This window comes from Aquarana catesbeiana, linkage group LG02 (genome assembly GCF_042186555.1).
Source record: "Aquarana catesbeiana isolate 2022-GZ linkage group LG02, ASM4218655v1, whole genome shotgun sequence".
Taxonomy (NCBI): Eukaryota; Metazoa; Chordata; class Amphibia; order Anura; family Ranidae; genus Aquarana; species Aquarana catesbeiana.
The window spans coordinates 375608823-375624005 of NC_133325.1; positions in this window are offsets into that span (position 1 = coordinate 375608823).

The following is a 15183-nucleotide window of genomic DNA, read 5'->3' on the forward strand; positions in this document are numbered from 1 at the left end:
GTGCAGGTAGAGGAACCCCCGCTCCCTATCACAATTTGTGACTAAGTTGGGTGTGAGCAGGAGCTTTTTTTTTTTTTTGCAAAATCTTTTTATTGATTGTAATATGGGCAAGCGCTTTTAGTAACATGTTACATGGTATAACCTGAATATAGGTGTAACATGTAACATGTCAATAAAGGTGAACTTATCCTTAAACAAAACAAGATCAGCCTTACAAACATTAAGAAACCTACATTTTTCTAAACATAATCAGTTAATAATGTTCCCTTTATCTTAAATCAGTTATGCATCCCAGATTCAGTCTCTTCAAATGTATATATTTTTAAATGACAATGGGAACCTGCAAATAGAAAAAAAATATGTTTTACTCATAAGGCTTGGGCCATATTTCTGGAAACTCCTTGGTTTGCAAAACATAAGATAAAACAGTGTGTCAATTTCTTAGACCTCACTAGCATTTTTGATTGGGCGAATCCAGGGGAGAAAAGTCCATGCCCCAATTCTTTCTATTGGAGGACTCGTACTCTCCACAAGACAATATCTCATGATTACTGCTGTGACAGTTGTGCCATTTATCTCCTCTGATGCCATCCATTAAAATTCCCAGTCTATGAGCTGCCAAACGTTGGTTTAGCCTTTTCTTCCTCCAGTAAAAGTGGTCAGTGACAGGCCTGCTGGTATAAGTGATTGAATGGCTTTGAAGCTGCCTAAATTATGGTTCCTGGGGTCCAGAACAGACTTATCACTGCCTGACAGGAGACTTCTCCTCCACCCACCTCCCATTGCTTTGACCTGACTCCTTACTGCCTGACTCCTGACTCCTAAGCAGCTACTATGCAATCAATGCCTGACACAGACTATCTGAAAACCTTTATTACAGGAAAATCAGTATTTTTATGCTCTAAATGCCCCCCTTAGTTTTTATATACTGTATATTGTCATATACTTGTTTGGAAATGATAAGTAGCAGATATATTATTACTATACTACCAATCAAATATTTCTTGCTTGGTGTATATCTGTCTTTTGATGCACCTTCCATGCCAGAATCTTTGCCCATATTCTCCATCTTGTGCTTCCAAATTTAAATGGATGTGCATTGCCACAGTCTTTACTGAAACTGTTTCTTTTTGCACTTATTTGCCACCTCTCTGTAAATGTGGGTGAAATATGGCAGTTTTACAAATATCTGAAAATCATTGTTTCTCTTATGACAGAGAGAGATACTTACATATATTGTATATAGAGGACTGGGGATTTTTTCTTTGTTCCCCCTATGTTTCAAAAGTAGCTTTCTTCCTCTTCTAAATATTTCAGTGAAATGGTGTCTTTTCCAAGGGCGTTGATGCTCTTCTGAGACTGTATTGATTCTTCCATGTCTTCTAGAGATTATGGAATTGCATCTGTTCTTCCTTCACTCATCTGTTGTTTTTGTCTGTCTTTACTGAGAATTTTTTTTGCAAAGTTTCTTTCTATGCTACCTGATTTGTCCATCGTCCATCAGATGTTTACTCCATCAGCTGTCCATCCTTTTATTTATAGAAGTTTCTGGTCTTTTCCTTTCCTTTTTGTCTTTTCTTTGTTTCTTTTTTGGTTACTCTACATATTTTCTTTGCTCTCCTTTGCTATATGTTTTCCACTGTTTACTTGGTTCTGCCATATTCTTATCCTCAACTTCTTTAATTCTACTACTGCTTTTTACATTCCTCATGCCACTGTATTTCATCTTTTCACCTTTATCTTTATTGTGTTATCTTTGTTTATATCTTTACAGGGGAAATATGTGTAATAATACGACTCCATTATTTTTCACTATTTTTCAGCATTAAAATACTTTTTTTCCTACATACTTTCTTGCCCCATTGGTCTGTATTCTTCTATTTTTTTATTATCTTTACACTCAAATTTCCCAACGCCATTGTAAAATCATTCTTTGTCCTTCCTGCATACACAGCTTCCTTCACTGCTTGTGTTCTTTGGCAGGAACATGAACATTAATAGTAGTAATATTCCTTGTTTATCCTTTCAGATGCAATACACATATTCATCTATCTATCAACACCAAAGTCAGCACAAAAATTGCTCCAAAGTACACATTGTTTCCATGAGTGTATTGCTTATTATAATCACCTGTTTGATTTGCCCTTTTTCCTCTTATATTAATTCATTTATATATTTTTTTGCTCTTGTTTTCTAAACTGGAACTTGAAGTGGTAGTAAACTCACATGTTTTTTTTTTACCTATAGGTAAGCCTGTAATAAGACCCAAACATCTCCCAGACATGCACTATTTAGGAGATGTTTACTTTAGCAGCAGTCAGTGACTTCACCAGCACATGCACACTGGGCTCTGAATGGACTGGGTCATCCATTCAGAACTCTGTGCCACGGCATACGGCTAAGGCCCACAAACCCAAAAGTAGGATGAAGGTGAAGTTGGAAGCACCTACAGTGGTGACAGCACACCGATGGAGGGCTTCTTTTTCAGGTAAGTCTGTCATAACATGCTAGTATGCATTGCATACTAGCACATTATGACTTAAATTACTCTGGCCTATTTTTTTTTTTATTTGGTGCGGTTTACTACCGCATTAAGCAAGAACATTTTATTTATTTTGGATACATTGGGGAAGGGTTACCATGTCAGTCAGGTCATCATTGTTACTTGCTTTATCTATTAAGGAGATTTCTTTTCACCACTATGTAATCCCTGGGACAGAAAATAGGCAGAGAGACAGAAATAAAAAACGGTTCTTGCTTTCCTTTTTTTTTTTTTTTATCCAAAACTAAAAGAATTGTTAAAAAATATTATTTTCATATTTTGCATGTTAAAATAATATTTTAATTCATACAGTAGATGTGTTTTACATATAGTATGTATACATACATGTACAGATGTATCTTACTCCTTTAGAAATGGAATTGTTTTCCTTTTGCTTCAAAGTCACCAGTAATACTGTATGTATAGTACTTATGGAACATAAGCATTTCCATAATAGGATTTTAAAGTGATACTAAACACTCACTGTTTAATTATCATTACCCCTTCTCTTTCTGTATATGGATGATGGCACTGTAATTATTTTTTATTTTCAATGGTTTTCACAGTACAGGTTAAAAGACCTCTGCATCCCTTTGAACATTGTACAGTATTTATAGTCCATCAAACATACAGTATAAGCAAGAGGAATATTCCTCTCGTTCCTTCAAGGTCATGTATCAAAGTCCTGGTGTAAACTTTGCCTTATCTACGTTAGCATTTGTGGTTTATGCACCGGACTATACGGTGGATTCTCCACCTTACACATTACACTATATTCTGTGGCCTTGTGCATGCTCTATAACTTAGGTCCCAGAGTATGTCCCACCTGCCGGGAGATATCAGCTCCCCAGATACCTATTGGGGAGCCTGGCTCTCCAAACCACGGAGAGGCACCTTCCAGACCTCATTAGGCCAGGGTCTTACAGAGGGGAAAGGGGGATAGGTTATAAAAGGAAGGAAAATGGGCTCAGAGAAAATAGAGGGCAAAGTTGGGGGGTGGTTTGGGGGGGAGAGGGGGACTCTACGCTCCTTGTCATGTCATTCATGAAGGGTCCTGGTTCTTAATTGTCCAGGGGTCATTTGTTAGGTATCTGCTCCATGGGTCCCATACTTTGTTAAACAACTTCACTTTATCCTGCATAACCGCTGTTAATGTTTCATTTAACATAAGCCATGACATTTTGCATTTAAGTTGGTCAAATGGTAGGACTGCAGACTTCCAGTTTCTTGCTATTGTGATTTTAGCTGATATGAATATGAATGTAAGAAGCCTTTTATGGGTTTTTGAGGCTTCAACTACCCTGCCACGTGTGACATGTGTGACTCTATACTCACATAGGATACTCAGATGTGATAGAGAGGCAATGCTCAGGACAGAAAATACACTGAAATCTGAGCATGTGCACTAGCTGCCAACACTGTTCTGCAAAATCCACAACTGCAGTGGGGACATAGACAGAAGGTGGAGATAGGGAACAGCTGGATCAACCATTTTTTTGCAGAATAAAGAAAACAAATCCCATAGTGACTGAATGAGTATGAACAGCATGTAATACAGCTTTTTTTGATGGTTTTTAATTATGTTGTTTTAGTGACACTTTAAATCTGGGCTATTGACTAGCCTATTATTTCCACTGCAATTTAGAACATCATTTAAAACTGAAAAGAGACATTGCATCCCTGATTTTCATGTATATTAAAATTGAATTTTAGTTAAAAAAAAAATTTTTATTGATATACAGCAGCAAGAATATAATGTACCACCAGTACATCCTGCTGGCTGCTGGTTACTGTAAAATTCCTACCTCCAATGATGGATGGCAGATTCTCTTCAAATCAGGAAGTTTTTGGCACTGCATGGGTCACTTTCCCTCCCCTATCAACCCACTCATTCATTCGCAATACTCCTTGTATTATTTTACAGAATGCAAATCTTTGTGAATCAAGGACAGCAATCTTGCCATTAATCCTCCCCTCTCTAGTTCACAGAAAGCTGTGCATTCTGTGAAAATAATACAAGGAGTTTTGTGAATGGAATAGTGGGGCAAGAGGGAATGGCAAGCTGAAAAATATGCCTCTAGTGCTTAGCCCCTTGACAAAGCTCTTAGAATGATGAGTTCGGCCAGTTTCAGCTATTAGTCTGAAGTCTAGAAGCCAGTGCAGGTAGCAGCAGTTGGACAGCTGTGATTGAGCTGTATAAACTAGTGCTATTAGTAGTACCTCGATATGTGAATGCAAAGTTTTTTTTCTGAATTTTCATAAAAAGTTTGTTTTTAACACTATCTAGAGCCCTTTATATGTTTTCTATACTGCACTACTGATGAGACTTTCTGGAGGAATAAAAGAGGATCAGAGCAGGATCACTATAAAGAAAGGCATTTCACGCCTTTCTTTAAACAAAAGTCCATTACTTCTGGTAAGTCGCCCATGGGAACACTGGTGTGGGCAACACTGCATTCTTGTCTTGGTTTTTAGGGTGATCCTTGCATTATGGTGTTTTTAGATATGACGAAAGAATTTTTTTAAAGTTTTTTAAGACATTCACTGTTTTATAGTTGGTAAGGTTAAATAAAGACTCTAGTCCATCCAGTTCAACGTGTGTACGTGTATTTGTGTCAATGTCGATACTCATGTCCCATATCCCTGTATGTTGTGTTCACTAAGATGCAAGTCCAAGAGTCTTTTAAAACTATTAATACTCCCCGCTGACACCACTAAGAGAGTTCTACATCCTTATTGCCCTGGCAGTAAAAAACTCCTTGTGCAGCTTAAGGTTAAACGGTTTCTCTTCCAGTTTTAATGGGTGGCCCCGTGTCTCCCTGAAACGAAATAGTTTTCTTCCTACCCTGGCACCACTATTGAGGTATTTGTATACAGTTAACATATCTCCTCTCAAGCGCCTGTTCTCCAGGGAGAATAAGTTTAGTGCTTGTAGTCATTCCTCTTAATTGAGTCCGCTTATTAATTTGAATTACATTGGAAGAGATTTTTAGGTTCACACACATTTATTATTTTAGACATTATATTACTTGTTACAATATTGGCTATGAGGTTTTAAACACACATCTATTATTTTTTTAGATATTATATTATTTGTTACAATATTGGCTGTGAAGTTTTAAACAAAATATATATGTGTATTCAGTTGTATTTGGTTTTACACAGTTTGTGTTTGTCTTTAGTTTTACACAAGTTGCGCTTAATGTTTTTTGTCACTGTTTTGGGTGTTTTTTTGCATTTTATTCCAGCAGCATCTGTGGCTACACACCTTTTTGTTTATTTTTTTTCTTTTATTTGTATATTTTTATACTAAATCACACATTGAATGTATCACTTTTTAGCTGAATAGAGATTGGGATAGAAGAATAGCCACTTCAGCACTTTTTAATCTTCTTGAATAGTTGCAGTAGATTTTAGTGATCTGCAGAGAAGCACATAGTTTAGCAATCATGATTCATGAAACATGATTCAAAGCAGACTTGACAAATCTGCTAGCATATATTTAGTAGAATCAAAACACTTGCAATCTGCCTGGTTTCCAAACCAAATTGTCACTATACAGTGGAACATTTATTGAGAGTTTCTCGTATACTTGTGTACTGCATGTTTAATATCCTAGTTGAACATTTTCACTCTTAAAAGACCTTGGTCTACTTTGCATAATGCATAAGCAAAAAACACTTAACTGGCTTGTATTTACTGCATCAACAGGTTTTCCTACCTAGGAGAAGGAGGAAAAAAATTGAGGGCATATTCACACTATGCATTGTGTTTATTGTGTGTTAAGCTGTGTTGCATAAAGCACCCTATTCTTTTCGACTAGGCTGTCTGCGCACTTTAATGCATAAAAATGCACACCATGTGCATTGTGGTGAATTGTCATGCCTGTGCATTAGCCATTACTGTAGTACTGCATTTGCCACGCGATACGGCTCATGCTTTAAAATGTGTTGTTTCAGCACATAGTAAAGTGCATATTTTAGAAGGCTTTACCAGAAAATGTCATTATGAATGTGCCTTGAAAGTTATCAAAAAATGTGCATAATACCTTTTTTTTGTGGGTGCTCCTGTAGCAATGGGAGTGAGACTTCATGGCAGCATAAAGCAGTCATGGGAATCAAGACTTCGCAGCTGGAGTCTCCAAATGGTAAACCATGGAGTTTTGCAACCCACCTACATTCAACTGCCATTGTGTGTTTTATAAAAACTAATTTTATGCATTATAAAAATGTATGTATCTTGAACATTACTCCATATTTTTGTCTTTTAATAATATAATGTTGACTCCAATTTAATGAACAGCTACTTGGCAGTTGTAGATATAAGCCAAACACAGGTGCTTGTATAAATAATCCTTTAAATGCAAAAAGGTATCCAGAACCAGGTTTGGGACTTTGAAATTTAATTTTACTTTAAATAATTTGTTTGGTCCAAATAAACTATTTCCATTACAGAACAATGTTTTCGTTTTGCACCTTGTTACCTATCTATCATTGTACGAACATTACAATGTATGCTATATTTCATCTAATTATATGCTTTTACCTATTTAATTACGCATGTATTGTTTGACTGTATGTACTCTACGGTTACAACTTGTATGCTTGAATATTATGTCAATAAATTCCTCTATGTTCATCCTATTACCCTCTTGCTGTCACATGCTTCATTTAAAGTCCCAACCTTCCTTTTAGCTATTCCCCTTGTTTTGTGATTTAGATTGGGATGGAAACACACGACCTTACCAGGTCATGGTTTCACACAAAGTCCCTAGGGATGGAAATGGGTGACCTTACCAGGTCATGATTTCCTCAAAGTCCCTAAAAAAACCCCTCCTTTTCTTGTATATATGCACAGGGATGGAAGCATGTGCCATTGCTCTATCTAGCCCCAATTCATTATCCATACTGCCCTTAATGACCTTTGTGATACCTCCCCTGTTTTTTATTAGTTTATCCTTCCAACCAACTTCATTTATTTTCATCCGTTTTATTTCTTCACATTTATTTTATAATTTTTCATAATTTTCCATATTTAATGTCATCTCACACATACTGAGGTTTAATCCCATGGGGCTGTGTCGCTGGTGGTGTGTGCTGGTGGGACTGCCTTGCCATCTGGTCATGTCCCCCTCCGGGAGCCGCGACGCACCTTGCGGGTCTCCTTCCTCCTCCAGGTATTCCTCTGGGGGGATGGACGCCGGTCTACTGTGCGTCGACGTCACGCACCACACTGTGCTTGCGGCGTCCTGTCTTGGCGCCGTCATGCGCAGTTGCTGTATCCACACTCGTGGGCTATTGGGGAGGTATCTGTGCCGCTTTGCCGGACAGTTGTCCGACTTGCGGTGCTCCTCCCCCCGCTACACGGCGTGACGTTGGTGGGCGGCCCCACGGCGGCGTTATATGGACACTCTCCGGGGCGGCCTGGGCATTCGAGGCTCTCCACACACCCGACCTCACACTATTTGGGAACTCTCCCCCCTCTGGGGTCCCAATCTTCCTTTTCAGGTACACCCATCACTCCCTTCTTGGCTGGTCACTGCACTGGTTGTCCTTGAATTTTCCTCACGCCTTACCCACTCCCTACCTTCTATCCGGTGTTGCCTTCCTACTTATGTCCTTATTGGCTCTCTTCTACTTCTCACATTATGTCTGCGGGGTTTCTTCCCTTTCTCCCCTCCCCCAACATTGTCTTCACTCACCCTCACTATCTTTCACCTTCCTAGGTACCCTCGGTCCCCATGCCTGCCCTGGTTGGCGCCTGCTTTCGTCCCTGCGGGACTTCCCGCCTCGGCTCCCGGTTGGGCTTTACCTGGATGGCTTGTGGGGTCCCGCCACCTATCTATCAGTGCCTAGTCCCATAGTGAGTATATATTTTTATACCAGCAGCGGGGGCCTTACACCACGCCCCCCCCCACTATTTTTGTTTTTTGTTTTTTATTTTTATTTTTTCGCTCATTTTATCCCTATATATTTCTAGATTTACACGTGCTTGCTCCTGACGAGTGGCATGGAAGCCACGAAACGCGTTGAGCCATCAATTGCCGTGTTCTACTGTCCTATCAGTTTTACCATATCTTAACTCCCCCCACAGGTCCAACGAGGCTTTAGGTCCAGCAGGCATTATTGTTTTTAATATTATGTTACCCAAAATTGTTTGTGGTGCACTAGGGAATTTGTGAATGTGGTATCCTGAGTCATCATTATTCAACTTTTTTAATGTTGTACCTTGTTACCTATCTATCATTGTACGAACATTACAATGTATGCTATATTTCATCTAATTATATGCTTTTACCTATTTAATTACGCATGTATTGTTTGACTGTATGTACTCTACAGTTACAACTTGTATGCTTGAATATTATGTCAATAAATTCCTCTATGTTCATCCTATTACCCTCTTGCTGTCACATGCTTCATTTAAAGTCCCAACCTTCCTTTTAGCTATTCCCCTTGTTTTGTGATTTAGATTGGGATGGAAACACACGACCTTACCAGGTCATGGTTTCACACAAAGTCCCTAGGGATGGAAATGGGTGACCTTACCAGGTCATGATTTCCTCAAAGTCCCTAAAAACCCCCTCCTTTTCTTGTATATATGCACAGGGATGGAAGCATGTGCCATTGCTCTATCTAGCCCCAATTCATTATCCATACTGCCCTTAATGACCTTTGTGATACCTCCCCTGTTTTTTATTAGTTTATCCTTCCAACCAACTTCATTTATTTTCATCCGTTTTATTTCTTCACATTTTTTTATAATTTTTCATAATTTTCCATATTTAATGTCATCTCACACATACTGAGGTTTAATCCCATGGGGCTGTGTCGCTGGTGGTGTGTGCTGGTGGGACTGCCTTGCCATCTGGTCATGTCCCCCTCCGGGAGCTGCGACGCACCTTGCGGGTCTCCTTCCTCCTCCAGGTATTCCTCTGGGGGGATGGACGCCGGTCTACTGTGCGTCGACGTCACGCACCACACTGTGCTTGCGGCGTCCTGTCTTGGCGCCGTCATGCGCAGTTGCTGTATCCACACTCGTGGGCTATTGGGGAGGTATCTGTGCCGCTTTGCCGGACAGTTGTCCGACTTGCGGTGCTCCTCCCCCCGCTACACGGCGTGACGTTGGTGGGCGGCCCCGCGGCGGCGTTATATGGACACTCTCCGGGGCGGCCTGGGCATTCGAGGCTCTCCACACACCCGACCTCACACTATTTGGGAACTCTCCCCCCTCTGGGGTCCCAATCTTCCTTTTCAGGTACACCCATCACTCCCTTCTTGGCTGGTCACTGCACTGGTTGTCCTTGAATTTTCCTCACGCCTTACCCACTCCCTACCTTCTATCCGGTGTTGCCTTCCTACTTATGTCCTTATTGGCTCTCTTCTACTTCTCACATTATGTCTGCGGGGTTTCTTCCCTTTCTCCCCTCCCCCAACATTGTCTTCACTCACCCTCACTATCTTTCACCTTCCTAGGTACCCTCGGTCCCCATGCCTGCCCTGGTTGGCGCCTGCTTTCGTCCCTGCGGGACTTCCCGCCTCGGCTCCCGGTTGGGCTTTACCTGGATGGCTTGTGGGGTCCCGCCACCTATCTATCAGTGCCTAGTCCCATAGTGAGTATATATTTTTATACCAGCAGCGGGGGCCTTACACCACGCCCCCCCCCCACTATTTTTGTTTTTTGTTTTTTATTTTTATTTTTTCGCTCATTTTATCCCTATATATTTCTAGATTTACACGTGCTTGCTCCTGACGAGTGGCATGGAAGCCACGAAACGCGTTGAGCCATCAATTGCCGTGTTCTACTGTCCTATCAGTTTTACCATATCTTAACTCCCCCCACAGGTCCAACGAGGCTTTAGGTCCAGCAGGCATTATTGTTTTTAATATTATGTTACCCAAAATTGTTTGTGGTGCACTAGGGAATTTGTGAATGTGGTATCCTGAGTCATCATTATTCAACTTTTTTAATGTTGTACCTTGTTACCTATCTATCATTGTACGAACATTACAATGTATGCTATATTTCATCTAATTATATGCTTTTACCTATTTAATTACGCATGTATTGTTTGACTGTATGTACTCTACAGTTACAACTTGTATGCTTGAATATTATGTCAATAAATTCCTCTATGTTCATCCTATTACCCTCTTGCTGTCACATGCTTCATTTAAAGTCCCAACCTTCCTTTTAGCTATTCCCCTTGTTTTGTGATTTAGATTGGGATGGAAACACACGACCTTACCAGGTCATGGTTTCACACAAAGTCCCTAGGGATGGAAATGGGTGACCTTACCAGGTCATGATTTCCTCAAAGTCCCTAAAAACCCCCTCCTTTTCTTGTATATATGCACAGGGATGGAAGCATGTGCCATTGCTCTATCTAGCCCCAATTCATTATCCATACTGCCCTTAATGACCTTTGTGATACCTCCCCTGTTTTTTATTAGTTTATCCTTCCAACCAACTTCATTTATTTTCATCCGTTTTATTTCTTCACATTTTTTTATAATTTTTCATAATTTTCCATATTTAATGTCATCTCACACATACTGAGGTTTAATCCCATGGGGCTGTGTCGCTGGTGGTGTGTGCTGGTGGGACTGCCTTGCCATCTGGTCATGTCCCCCTCCGGGAGCTGCGACGCACCTTGCGGGTCTCCTTCCTCCTCCAGGTATTCCTCTGGGGGGATGGACGCCGGTCTACTGTGCGTCGACGTCACGCACCACACTGTGCTTGCGGCGTCCTGTCTTGGCGCCGTCATGCGCAGTTGCTGTATCCACACTCGTGGGCTATTGGGGAGGTATCTGTGCCGCTTTGCCGGACAGTTGTCCGACTTGCGGTGCTCCTCCCCCCGCTACACGGCGTGACGTTGGTGGGCGGCCCCGCGGCGGCGTTATATGGACGCTCTCCGGGGCGGCCTGGGCATTCGAGGCTCTCCACACACCCGACCTCACACTATTTGGGAACTCTCCCCCCTCTGGGGTCCCAATCTTCCTTTTCAGGTACACCCATCACTCCCTTCTTGGCTGGTCACTGCACTGGTTGTCCTTGAATTTTCCTCACGCCTTACCCACTCCCTACCTTCTATCCGGTGTTGCCTTCCTACTTATGTCCTTATTGGCTCTCTTCTACTTCTCACATTATGTCTGCGGGGTTTCTTCCCTTTCTCCCCTCCCCCAACATTGTCTTCACTCACCCTCACTATCTTTCACCTTCCTAGATACCCTCGGTCCCCATGCCTGCCCTGGTTGGCGCCTGCTTTCGTCCCTGCGGGACTTCCCGCCTCGGCTCCCGGTTGGGCTTTACCTGGATGGCTTGTGGGGTCCCGCCACCTATCTATCAGTGCCTAGTCCCATAGTGAGTATATATTTTTATACCAGCAGCGGGGGCCTTACACCACGCCCCCCCCCACTATTTTTGTTTTTTGTTTTTTATTTTTATTTTTTCGCTTATTTTATCCCTATATATTTCTAGATTTACACGTGCTTGCTCCTGACGAGTGGCATGGAAGCCACGAAACGCGTTGAGCCATCAATTGCCGTGTTCTACTGTCCTATCAGTTTTACCATATCTTAACTCCCCCCACAGGTCCAACGAGGCTTTAGGTCCAGCAGGCATTATTGTTTTTAATATTATGTTACCCAAAATTGTTTGTGGTGCACTAGGGAATTTGTGAATGTGGTATCCTGAGTCATCATTATTCAACTTTTTTAATGTTGTACCTTGTTACCTATCTATCATTGTACGAACATTACAATGTATGCTATATTTCATCTAATTATATGCTTTTACCTATTTAATTACGCATGTATTGTTTGACTGTATGTACTCTACGGTTACAACTTGTATGCTTGAATATTATGTCAATAAATTCCTCTATGTTCATCCTATTACCCTCTTGCTGTCACATGCTTCATTTAAAGTCCCAACCTTCCTTTTAGCTATTCCCCTTGTTTTGTGATTAATGTTTTCGTTTTGTGTGTTGTAATGAACTGTATTGGCTACATACTGTGCAGTAAGTGACTCTGTATTCCAGCAGCAGTTTGGGCAACTTTCCATCTGTGGCTAGAATTAATAAGAGTCAGGCTAGCTGCTTCTCAGCTCAAACAACATATTTCAAGTGGAATGCAACCTTGAACTCTACTTTAAAGGAGAAGAACAACCAAAGCTTTTTTTGGCTATATTTCTCCTATAGATCACAGAAGTGCAGGAGATTCTGCAGTACTTCACTCAGCCGGTCCAGGCTGGAGAAAAATCTTGACTTTACAGTTGGGACCCCCCCAGATGCCTGGATCAGCAGCTGGCTTATTCTCTTAGTGAGCCACTGGAAGACTGGGCCAGCTGCTACCTCCCCAGCCCAGCGCTCCAGTAGTGCTGTAGGAGTAGACTGACTGACAGTCACCGCACTCTGCTCAGAGTGGAGGAGAAAACTGAGTGATCAACAGTTTTGATTGCTCAGTGCCGAGGCAGCAGGGGGCTGAGTATACGTGAGTTATATTTTTTTTGTAAACCCCATACTTCTCTCTTAAAGTGTCTGTTAACTCCAAAAAAACACATACCGTATATACTCGAGTACAAGTCGTTCCGAGTATAAGTCGAGGCCCTAATTTACCACAAAAAAATGGGAAAAACTTAGTGACCCCAGTATAAGACGAGGGTGAGAAATGCACAGCTACTGTAAGTGGAAAAGAGGGTCAACAATGCCCATTTGCAGCCTCACTGTGCCCATTTGCATGCCTCACTGTGCCCATTTGCAGCCATAGGTCCCCCGAACCTCAAACTCGGTAGTTAAGGGTCCCTAGATGCCCCCTAGCTGCAGCCAAAATTTGGGGTCTCTGAACCCAAATGGTCCCGAAATGACATTGCTGCAGATGGACACAGTTGACCTATTTTGGGGCCCGTATCTCGGGGCCATTTAGTGCTAGGAACCCCAAATTTGCAAACTCAGTGGAACTAGCACTATAAAATATCCAAAGCTCGGGGGCACCAAGTGTCCCCGAGATACAGGGCCCCAAAAATCCGTTCAGAAAATGTCAAGCACTTTTCTGCAGAAGAGAATGACATTTTCCGAACAGGATTTGGGGCCCCCGTATCTCGGGGCCAGTTAGTCCTAGGAACCCCAGCTTTGGATATATTATGGTACCAATTCCACTGGGTTTGCATACCAAATTTGGGGTTCCTAGCACCTAGTGGCCCTGAAATACGGGGCCCCAAATTCGGTTTGGAAAATGAATTTTTTTGCTGCAGAAAAGTGCTTGACTCGAGTATAAGTCGAGGGGGGGCACTTTCAGCACAAAAAAATGTGCTGAAAAACTCAACTTATACTCGAGTATATACGGTATTCTGTTCCTTTAAAGCATGTTACACAGCACAGTGATTGCACCCTGTAAAACCTGTAATACCTGGCTGATCCTGCCTGGCTATACCCTCTCCTCTGCAAACAGACCACACAATTCATGGCTGCTGAGCCCCTGACATTGTGGTCTGTTTGCGTGCCTACGTCATCTGCAGCCTGCTCTTCTGTGTCTCCTCTGTCCTCCTCCCCCCTCCCCTCTCTGCGTGTCAGCCCCCGCCCCCCCCACGCTCCCCCTGCTCCTGCTGCTCTATTTCATTAAAAAACATCCCATCTGCACTCTAATATACCAGTAAATGTCCCTGTGCCTGTGTTAGGTAAAAAATATGCTTATCTGTATGTAAAACAGCGCGTCTCCCTGGCACTCAGCTGACACAGCTCTCACTCTTTCCTCTCTCCTCTCCTCCCCTACTGGCGTCAGTGGGAGTGCTCTGCCCTGCCCACTGGGACTGCAAGTCGCAAAGAGAGGAGACCCGAAGAGGCAGCTGAGCGCTGGGAGCCATGCTGTTATAGATACAGATAAGCATATTTTCTACCAACACAGACACAGGGACATTTATTGGTTTATTGCAGTGAAGATGCAAAAGGAATATGCTCTACACATTGGTAAAGTGACCCAATGGCATTAAAATAATGATGCATGAAACAAATTGGCTATATTTTATCATACATGTGACCTTATGTGTGATACTGTAGTAAATACTATTAAAGTATTTTGGCTGTTTGATGCAACACTGCAGAGGAGCATGCATATTTTCATTATTCAGGCCTGTTGTATCACAATAATCATCAACAATTGTTCCAATACAACTTCAGTAGTAGTAGTACAAGCTTCCATAAAAATACTGTTAGTTTTCTGGAAAAAAATGTATTATTTCTGTTTGGCTAGCGTAAGTACTGACTAACAGAGGTGAATGAGTGTGAAGTTTTTGCACACAGAATAGGCATTGTCTTTCCAAGTTGCATCTTATTCAACTGTATACTCTTAGGTGAATAGCCTTTGAAACAGATTAGAACAGTTAGCTCCTAAATTATGAATGTTACACTTTAAGAGTCATAATACTCTAGAGTAGGTAGGAATGGTTTAAAACAGTTTCTTGACACCTCTGATATAATTTATAGATTATCCCTGGAATACCTGCTTGAGTTTTGTAATTTTATTTTTCAAAAGCCATGCAGTGAGTTGTAAGCTTTGACATTCTTATAAAATATTCCCCATGCGGTTGCTACGAAAAGCTGCAATACTTCACTATGTCTAAAATTATTTTCTCTTGTTGTGTGA